Below are 11,461 nucleotides of genomic sequence, written 5' to 3'. Positions count from 1 at the left end.
TGCTTGTCAGAGAACTGAAAATGGTATATTCAGTTTTAATTTGTATTCTGATTATGAATAAGATTTAATATCTTTTCATAAATATTTTCACATTTGTATTTCTTTTCTGTGAAATGTCTTTTCAAGTCTTTTGCTCTTACTTCTATTGGGTCTCTTTTTTTCATCAATTGTGTGTGTGCATTTGTGTGTGTGTGTGAATATACTGAGAGAAAATCTATACTTCTAACGAGTTTGCAAGCTGAATATTATTGGGGGTAGACAAAGAAGACATGTAGGGTACAAAGGTGGAAGAGTTTAAAGGGCTGGATCCTCCTTTTCCACAATACAAAGTCAATAAATAATGTCTAAAACTCTTAAGTCAAGAAATAGCATTAATGCACACTTTTTTTTTTCTTGGTGGCTGGCAGATTGGGGATCTAAACACTTGACCTTGGTGTTATCATCACTTCACTCTAACCAAGTGAGCTAACTGGCCAGCCCTTATTGTACATTATTTTAAAATGTGAAAATAAGTACTATTAAACAATAGTTAAGTGAATTAACAAAGGTTTCTTCTGAAGAGTGGAAATTGAGGGTTGAGCATAAATAAAGCTGAGTATGGCTATTTTTTATTAAAATTTTAAAATTATTGGAGTGATAAAAATATACTTATTTCTATTTCTTCCTTTCTTTCTTTCTTTCTTTTTTGGTGGCTGGCTGGTATGAGGATCAAAACCCTTGACCTTGGTATTACAACACCACATTCTAACCAACTGAGCTATCCAGCCAGTTCTAAAAATATACTTTTAAAGATTAATGTTTGCATATTCTGTTTTCTTAGATATAAGATACTCTCCCTATGTTTACTGATAGTTACTGAGGACAATTTTCTTGCTATCAGAAAAAAAATAATAAACAACTCAGATCCATAATCTACATGTTTTCTTTCTTTAGTGTTGCAAAATTCAAGTCAATAAAGAAATGTATATGACAGATTCAACCAGCCCGAAGCCTCATTCTTCCACAGTTCTTAACCACTTCATTTGACCCATTCCACGGACTTTATTTCAACTTCTAACCCTCTGTATTAGTTTTCTAGAGGTGTGGTAACAAAGTACCCCAAACTGGGTAGCTTATAATAACAGAAATTTATCATCTCTCAGTTCTGGAGACTGGAATTCCTTAATCAAGGTGTCAGCAAGGCCATGCTCTACCTGAAGGCTCTAGAGGAGGATCCTTCTTGCGTCTTCCCAGATTCTGGCTGTTACTTGTTTGGTGTTCCTAGACACATCACTCTAATCTCTGCCTCCATCAGCACGTGGCTTCTCTCTCTGTCCAAATTTTCTTCTTTTTATAAAGACACCAGTTATGGGAGTAGGGTCCACCCTAATCAAGTATGACCTCATCTTATCTTGATTACATTGCAAAGATCCTATTCCCAAATAAGATGACGTTCACAAATACCAGGGGTTAGAACTTCAACATATCTTTCTAGGAGACACAATTCAACTCACAGCACCTTCCCAGCTAATCGTTCTGTTTATTCTTTTTTTTTTTTTTTTTTTCTTTTCTTTTGTCTTGTTCGTGACCGGTACTCAGCCAGTGAGTGCACCGGCCATTCCCATATAGGATCCGAACCCGCGGCGGGAGCGTCGCTGCACTCCCAGCGCCGCACTCTCCCGAGTGCGCCAAGGGCTCGGCCCGACGTTCTGTTTATTCTAACAAGTTTTTCCTTCTCTTCTCCTCCAGACTTCATCTTAACCCTGCTTCTCTAATGCCAAACTAGGCTTTCCTCAGTTGTGCAACTGCTTCAGAAAACACCTCTTCTGAATATGTCCCAACCCAGATCCATCTGTCCCAGGAAAACTGTATACCCCATTGGGTTAACCTAGTTCCTCAAAGTGGGAAACTCCACAATATTTGGTAGTTGCCTGTTGGATTTGATGTCCAAATTATACAATGATTCCAGCTTAAAAATGGACAGAAGAAATAATGGTGTGATTGAAAGAGTACAGGGTTTGAAATGAGAAAAACTGAGTTCCAATTCCAAAACAGATCCTTAGTAAAAAACAAACAAAAAACAACAAAAAACAGAACGAACCCAGTGCTTCTCAATTCTAGTACTGTATAGTGTTCTTTCCATCTGTGAGGCAAGTGGAGTTGGTTTGGCCAGGCCCTCTCTCCTCATATCTGGCTGGGTATGATTCAATACATCCGTTATAAAGTCACGTCAGAGTAGAGTTAGCACGCATGTGCGCCCATATACTTACTCCTTGGCTCGTGGCCACTGTTGTGTACTTTCAGTAAGAAAAGCAGCTGCTCTGAAGCACTGGTCAGTGGAGCCCGCATCTGAAAGAAAGCATGTCCACTTTGCCTGCAGCTACTCAGTTTTTCTTTCACTTACCTGGCTCAGGACCTGCACGGGATGGGCAGAGAGGTCTGTGATCCATCCTAACAATTGGAATAGTTGTTGGCAGGATTCAGAGCAGGTAAGGGAGCCACTAGCCCCGTGGGAGGGGGAGGAAATGTGGCTACCCTTGAGTATGTGGTACCTGGCGGCCACTTTCCTGTTGGCCAGGGTTGGCTGTTACTCACTGTACTACAAGTCAACATGGACCAGGCACTCCATGACGCAGCATGGCTTCAAGATTTGCAGCTGAAAGCAGACATTGGAAGCACGGGTACTTGTTCTGGAGGCTGAAGCATGGCAACAGGTCACTCCTGCTTCCAACACCAGGGATGAAGAACCCGATGGTGAGTTGGGGGACACTGTGTGTCTCCTGGCGTGATCTGTTGTGCATCGGAAACTGAAGCATGAACAGCCTATGGGACCAGGCAGACAACCATTAGGCAACCCACAAGTGATCAAATTCACTACTTATGTCCCCTACACTCAAGCTGAGTTGTTGGACTTAGGGAAATAGTTCTGGCAGAAACAGGGTGAACCCCTAGCTGCTTGGCTTTTGCAGCTGTGGGACCTAGGGGTGGATGGCATAATGTGCTCTGGTGAGGAGATGGAAAAGTTGGCTTCCACCACCACACATCCGTCCCTGCAGCAGCAGTTACAGAACAGCCACAGATATGCACTGGGACAGGAAAACCACTCCTTGATGGAATGTGTGAATGCAGCCATTGGGACCATGTAGACAAATGCCAGAGAATTGCCTGAAACTGTGAGTAGATGGCAAACATATGCTGAGCTGGTTCAAACAATTTGGGGCTGGGGGTGTGACAGTCCATGTTTAATGTGAACATCTGTGACCCAGGTGATGAATGTTTTACTGGTTGCATGAGAGATGTAGTGCTGCAAAATGCTCTGTCAACATCCTTGGGGTCACTGATGGCCATACTGGCCTCATGCATTGGTTATCCTATACATGAAGTGACAACCATGATGGCCAGTCTGGGTGAGGCAGAGGAAAGGAGATAAGTAAAGGTGGGCCCTACTATAAAATGGGAAGATGTAGTAAACACATGTCACATTTGTCTGGCATGCACTCAACCACATCCCCAGTGGGTGCTGCATACCAATGGGCAAATAACCTGTGGAAGGGTGCCCCTGACTCAATGGCAGTGGATTTTGTGGGACAACTGCCAAGGTCAGAGAATTTCAGGTGTATCTTCACAGTTGTTGATACAGCTACTGGTCTGTTTGCATGGCCTTGTAAGGCCCCAGACTAGGTAAGCACCATTAAGGTTTTGAATAGCCTTATGGCCATGTACAGTCAGCCCCTCACCATAGAGAGTGATAATGGGACCCACATTATTGGACATGAAGTATAGAAGTGGGCTTCTCAGTGGTCCATTCGGTGGAAGTTACATGTGCCATATTATTTCCAGGAAGCGGGAATGATTGAACAGTATGATGGTCTTCTGAAAAAGGGACTAAGACTATCTGCCCAACCCCCATCCCTGAAGAGGTAGACATGGTAGTTATGGCTGACAGTCAGGATCTTAAATGAGACACCCTGCAAGGGCCGGCCCTCTCCAGGGGAGGCTCTGTTGCACAGAGCTGCAGCACCTGTTCCAGAAACCATTATTTCCAGGACAGTAAGCTGGCATGTATTCTGCCAGAAGGACAAGCACTCCCTCTATTGGTGTCAATAAGCTTTTTGTCTTTTTGTCCATAATATTGTGGCTGAAGGCACCAGAATCAACCAGACACATACATATGCTCGTGTGGCCAATGTGTCAGCTTGCTGAATATGCACCAAGTTTCCTACCAGTGTGACTGCAGGATTCCTGTGGAAAATCATCCCAATGATGACTACCAACTGGACATGTGTATGGGTGGGGTTTTTGTGGCTAACAGTAGAAAGGATAGAGCTATGAGGACAAGCCTCAAAGTGTATTGAACATACAATAAGTACGGAGGTTATATGGAGGCAAGGGTCAGCCATCCTTGCTGGGAGAACATTACAGAAGATCACAGACACGTAGATTGTTTGGCAAGAGACCTGGAAGGGGTGGAGTGTAAGGAAAGTGGAGTCAGTATAGTCAGGCCCCCTCGCCTAAAATTCTGCTGGGTATGAGACAGCACATCATTATAAACAAGTTACTTAAGAGTAGAGTTAGTGTGTATGTGCACCCATATACTCCTTGGCTCATGGCCACTGTTGTTTACTTTTGGTAAGAAAGGCAGCAGCTCTGAACCACTGGTCGGCAGAGCTCACATCTGAAATAAAGCATGTCCACTTTGCCAGCAGCTACTCAGTTTTTCTTTCACTTACCTGGCTCAGGACCTGCACAGGATGGGGCAGAGAAGTCTGTGATCCAGCCCAACACCATCATTTCAAGGTGAAAGGCTCCACCCCAACCCAAATTCAGTTGCACCAAATGCTGCATCATCATCACTGAAATGAGGAACAGGAGGAAGAGAGTGAAGAGGAGGAGGGGAGGAAGAGAGTGAAGAGGAGGAGGAGAGGAAGAAGGGAAGAAGAAAGACAGGAGGAAATAGCAAAATCCAATGTCCAGAAAATCCTTCTAATGATTGTTGAGCAAATACACAGAAACAAATCCCAAAGGCAAACTGTCTCTTAGAGCTTCCCTAAAGATGAATGGAAAGAAGACATTGGCAGTTACCAGAAAGCACTTCATGCCATTTCAGCTAATGGGTGAGTCACACATACCGAGAAGTGAATTTCCCAGGCTTTCAAAGTTAAATGGAGATACTGCAGGGCATTCATTTTAGCATAAAGTGTTTTCTCTAGTTGGTCATGAAGAGAATCCATTGTGTTAGGATTAGGTCATGCTTGACCCACCTCAGGAATGTTTTCAGAGTGACAGAATATTTATTTCTCCAGGGTTCAAAAAGGTCTGATCAGCATACTTACAAAGGCCTTGCGATCCTAACAGGGTGTAAGACAAATCCTCCCCTGCTTTTGTAGACGGGCTGTTTTTGTTACTCCAGCTGCATTTGGGTAATGATGTCCACCTTTTCATTCTAAACACAATAAGAGAGTAATTAATAGAGTCTAATCACACCAAAAGAAAATCCTGCTTTTGAAAAAAAAATTGCTTCAGAAAAAACTTGCTTCAGAATAATTTAATTGTGCTTCACGTTTTGAACAAAAATTTTAGACTAGATTTTCAACTTAATATGAGTAATAAAATGCCATTTTTTCTCAACCTATCATAATTACTCAATAAACACATAGATTTTAATTTCAAAAATTACATCTAAAATTATTCATGCAAATAGATTGTGTTTTCTGAGCAAACCCACTGAAGGTGATGAGTAATACCACAAACCTTTGATGTCAAAACTTTCAAGGATTCAGCTTCTGAAAATCAGCAAATCCAGCCTCCAACAGAGGCACTGAGCTGAAGACCCAGTTCCCATTCAGTCACAGCTGGAATTCGTAACTGATGCTGAACAGTGACTATCTCCTCAGATTTGCTGACTCGAAGCGACCACACATGAGAGATTTGGGGTTTGAGAGAGGGGCAATCAGGTTATCTCGTAGAGCTTGTTAACTGAATAAGATTAACTGGACATTCTTTCCGTTCAACTATCAAATTTAAAAAATTGAGATCTCTGGCTGGCTGCTTGGCTCAGTAGAGTGTGGTGCTGATAATACCAAGGTCCTGGGTTTGATTGTTGTACTGGCCAGCCAAATATAAAAGATTGAGATCTTTCTTGAAACAGCTAACAAAACTTAACTTTAAGGAAAACTTAGATTTAACAACATTAATTCTTTTTTTTTTTTTTTTTTTTTTTTTTTTTGTAGCTGGCCAGTATTGGGATCTCTTATCCTTGGGGCTTGCTGTTAAATTCACATTTTTTTAAAATTATTTTTTAAATTTTAGTGTCAATTGATAAGGAACAAATTTAACACAAAGATTAACATCCTTAACAAAAAAAGAACTCTTAAAAATGAATTAGAAAAATCTAAGCAGAAACTTTGTGAAGGACATGAGCAGATAAGTTACATACCCCATAGAAACACTCATGTCTAATAAGTACACTCTAAGATGATGTTGGGGGGAGGGGGAAAGGGAAGGTGGGGCTAAGGCCCTCAACCCCTCATCTTCAGACCCCTGGGGTGTCTGGCACTGGTTCCTCCATGGTCCTAAATTCACATTTTAATTATTTCTTTATATGAACTTTTTCAGACAAGAAATGTAAGTAAATAACAAGACAACTGACCTAAAGAGAAATCTAGGTAGGGTTCCCTTCTGTGAAAGGAATCTCTCCCTCCTATAAAGGCAGATTTCTCTACATACAGCAGCTACTTACCAAAAAGAAGTAATAATGTCATCCTTGGTTTTATAATAATTAATAAAAAATACTTGGGGCCGAGCCTGTGGCGCACTCCGGAGGGTGCTGCGCTGGGAGTGCGGCGACGCTCCCAGCGGCCGCGGGTTCGGATCCTATATAGGAATGGCCGGTACACTCACTGGCTGAGTGCCGGTCACGAAAAAGAAAAAAAAAAAAAAAAAAAAGAAAAAAAAAAAAAAATACTTGCATTCACCAATCAAACAAGGTTCACAAGGATTTTCATTGGCACTGTATTGTTAAACAGTGATTACAAAATAACTCATTGGAATATGTACTAGTCTGTTTCTGTTGCTTATAACAAAATACATGCAACTGGGTAATTTATTTAAAAAAAATTTTTTTTTTGCATACAGTTTCAGAGACTGGGAAGTCCAAAGTCCAGGGAACACATCTGCTGAGGGTCTTCTTGGTATTGTCTTTACAGCAATGCAGGGGTCTCACATGGCAGAAAATGGCAGAGCAGAGAGAGAGAGAGACTCTCATGTGCTCTCCTTTTATAGCCCTCAGAACCACACCCATGACCACCATTATTAATCCATTCATTAGGGCATTTCCTAAAAATCTAATCACCTCTTCAAGTCCCCACCTTTCAATTACCATAATAGGATTTCCCACCCTCAACAGTTACAGTGGGGATTAAGCTTTAATGGCTTTGGGGGCCATTCAATCCTGTGCAAATGTAAAGTGAAAAGTGAAGTGAAGTATCATAAATGGAAAATGTGGGTGTTGAGGGAATTGTTTTTCAGCATCCATTTTTTCCTACACACGTCCATTTAACTGAAGTACACCATCGGGCATTTAGTTAAAAAGAAAAGGGGAGTTGGAGAGGAGGCACTATGCCTGCTTACAGACACCAATTTCTTTATGTACATTAAAGGAGTGGGAAGTGGGACAATGAAAAACCAAAGAAAATTAATCTGAAGTAGTCAGAATGTAATAGGAATGGGGGTGGAGGGAAGACACCAGATTTGCTAATTGAGCGTGTGTTGTTCTGGAGTAGAGCAGAGGCTCTCTGTAGTAGGCACTTCCATCCACTGCTGGGACTTGGAATTTCTCTCCATCTGCGATTCCTGATTGGGCAGGTGTGTCCTTTACACTGATGGCTCGCGTCAAACTGCCTCATTGACAAACTATGTCGTTCCCAGCATGTTAACTTGTTTATCTGTTAATCTTCAACTGCACTGCAGAACTGTCCTGTCCAGCCACCTTCAGATGAACTCAATCACCGTCCTCCTTCCTTGGGTTTTTCCTGGGCTGTGGAGAATACCAGTGTCCTCGGCTGCCAATTCACAAAGGATAGACCAGGTTCACAACACAGGACCACATAAGCTGCACCCAGGACAAGAATTCTAAAATTCTAATGAGAAAAAGAAATTGTTAAAGGTTGCAAGAGACAGAAGTTGCTACTAATTACCTTCCTCTAAATCATAGGATGTTTAAGCTGGAAGGGAACTGAGAGATGAGGAAACTGCAGCTCAGAGAGATGAAGGGACACACCAGCGTCCCTACTTATTTAATTCAGTGTCAAAAGTCCACCAAAATCATGCTTAACTCTTCACATATAACTATTAGAGTGAAAAATAAACAGTGGAGACCCACGCAGTGACTCAAGTCCACACATGGACATTGTCAAGCTAGGGCTGGGTCTCTGGAGCTCACAGGCCCCTCAAACCCATTCACAAACCCTTACAAGCTACATAACCAGACAAAATGGTCTTTGGAGCCTTGGTTGAAGAAGGAATAGACTTTATTCATCACACACACGTCTAACAGCTAAACAGCACAAAGAGAAACTCGACTGCTACCAGCAAAGTCCAAAGAAAAACTGAAACTGAGCAGCTGCCAACAGAGTAAACATGCTCTATTGTTAGACAGGAGCTCTCTGCTGCCAGCCTGCTTCACAAACTGCAGAACACACTATAGCCATTAACTAAAAAGATACATTGGCGCACATGTGCACTAACTCCACCCACACAACTTGTTTACAAGAAATGTTGAGGGAGCCTGACTAAATTATTCTATTTTCCCCACAGACATGTATATATTCTCTGAGGAAACTGTGCACATCTGTACCAGGATATTTATACAGGAACTGTTTTACTAGGTGGTCAGGCTGTGCCACGGGATAAATTATGACATGAGCGTGGCCGAAGTCAAGAGGTAGGTTAGCCACGCAGAGAAGAGACTAGCACCTGATTCGAGGTCACTGAGAACAAACAACTCTCACCCCCGGGTCAAGCATTTACTTACAGCAAGAGGAGCGAGTACAGAGATCCAGCCCTCTGCATGCAATGGTCCTCCATGGGAGCAGATCCATTCCACATGTGACACGGGCAGTGTGGCTGCATGCTGCCCACTTCGTTCTGCATAGAAGGACCTCGACCCCTGCCTCATGGGGTCTAAAATATGGACAGCTGGGACATGTCTTAGGGCTGCTAAGGCATGCATGGATGGCTAAGCAGTTCTGAGAAAGTTTAATCTGTGCCCAAAACCGAGGGAACAGGGCAAGATTGGTGTGCTCTGAGCTCTGCATGCAGTGCAATTTGTGAGCTTGTCAGCACCTCCTTTACCATGCACAAGGGTCTTGGGAACATTGTGGAGGCCTCAGGCTGCCCTTGGACCCATCCCTCACGTTTGACATTTTAGATGCATCCTGATGCTCTTACATGTTCAGCATTGTTTGCAATTGCCCATACTGGAAAAACACTGGAATGAATAAGTAAATTGTGGTATATTCATACAATGAGACACCACACCACAGTAAAAATAAACTAGAGATATGCACAATAATGCAAATGAATCCTAAAATTAATATGCAAAAGAAGTGAGACATAAAAGAACGCATACTAATTTCATTTATGTGAAGTTCAAAATGCAAGCAGAATTAAACTAATATTTAGGAATCCATACATAATTGGTAAAGTGCTAAAGAAAAGTAAGTGACCAAAAGCAAGTAACCGAAATCTATGAAAGGTAAAATAGTGCTTACCTCCATGGGAAAAAGGGGAGGGGGGTCTGCTCAAGATGTTGTTTCAGAACACAGGGATGTTTGGAAATTTTTTGTCTTGGGTGGTAATTATATGTGTCCACCTTATGGTTACTTTTTGTACTGTACATTTACATTACTGTGGCAGCCATGAGAATGGGCCAACAGACCTCCTGTTGCAGGGGGTATTAATTGACCAAGGGCCCAGCTGCATTCTGAAATCCACTGCAGCATGTGCACAGGCCATGCTGCCCTCAGGCAGCTCCCACCAATGACTGAGCATGACAGGTATAGTAGAAATGCTAACCTTGCAAGAGACAGGAAACTTCTTCATCTGCTGACTTTGGCTCAGGGGCCCCTCAACTGCTTTTCCAAACCTTCCTTAGACATCAGGGCAGTCTAGGACAAGTCCACCCAACTTACTGTCTCTTTCACTTGGGATCACTCTCGCATGGGGCAGTGGCTCCCCAGCCTTTACCCAAAGCCTTCTCTAGTTCCTTTCCTATTGCCTTTCCCAAAGGAATTTCTCCTAATAAAATCCTTGCACATTTAACTCCACCTCAGTACCTGCTTCTCACAGGACCCTGAGCTAGCACAATTATGTTTTATTCCTTTTCCATATATGAGTACTTCAAAAAGTTCATGGATAGATTCATATTATCTTTCAACTCTATTTTTCCACAAACTTTTTAAAGTACCCTTGTATGTATTCCATTCCTCTTTATTTAAAAAAATGTTTGAAATAATCATGCCAATCTATACAGAAAATAAGGGTAAGAGGAAGACATGTAATCTGGTGGTATATCTGTGGGGGTTGGTAGTTTTGCTGAAGTGCTCTAAAAAGAAATGCTTTTGAGCTAAATTGATGTTCCATTACCAGAGTGATAGTTAGGCAGGCATAAACTGGATACAGGTTGGACAACTAAACATCAGACCATACACCAAGTAAAAGAAGTGTCCTGTGAAAGACACACTATAAACAACCACTCCCCACACCCGTTCATTTCCCATTAGGGCAGCATTGCTAGTCACTTTGGTACTGGAACCCTAATTTAGCTGGGGGGGCTCTCAAAACAATTGGCATAGTGGCAGGATGGTTACACAGGTTATACACCTCCACAATGCCTATTAGCTGCAAATGGCTTACTAACTGCCTGGCCCAAATGGCCCTGTCCCTTTGGGAAGGAACCACTGCTTGCCTAGCAGTCTGTAGCTTTGCTTCTCACAACGTGTACTGCTGTGGCTGGGTGTTGCCTGGGGAATTCACCAGAAATCATGGTGGCTGTAGACAGTTGTCAGAGCCATCAAACTCCTCCACATCTGCTGGAGGGCTGGTCCTGTTGTAAAGAGGGTGAGTTCCCCTGCACAGCATCAGCTACCTTTCTCGGGATCAGATCCCTAAAGAGCAGGCCACTACTTGAGGGGTCCTGCCTCTTGAGCCAGGTGTTCTATTCTGTTGACCTGGGATCTCAGTAGTGGGCAGAACTGTATTGGCTATAAGTTGCCAAGTCCTGGTGTCAGCCAGGATGCTGAAGCTCTACGTCCATCTCACCAGTGACAGGGACAAGGACTACCAGGCTCTGGAAGTAATGACTCCTGCCTAGTAAAGTCAGAGAGGGTGACAGGATGCTCGGCGAACTGTGTCAGTGCTGTTGGGCCAAGCACCTCTTATGTTGCCGCATTTCTTGCTTCTGTCTACCCTCAACCCCTGACCC

Source organism: Cynocephalus volans, chromosome 6 (assembly GCF_027409185.1).
Source record: "Cynocephalus volans isolate mCynVol1 chromosome 6, mCynVol1.pri, whole genome shotgun sequence".
NCBI lineage: Eukaryota > Metazoa > Chordata > Mammalia > Dermoptera > Cynocephalidae > Cynocephalus > Cynocephalus volans.
The sequence above is the reverse complement of the archived record's forward strand: the minus strand, read 5'-3'. Positions refer to the sequence as shown.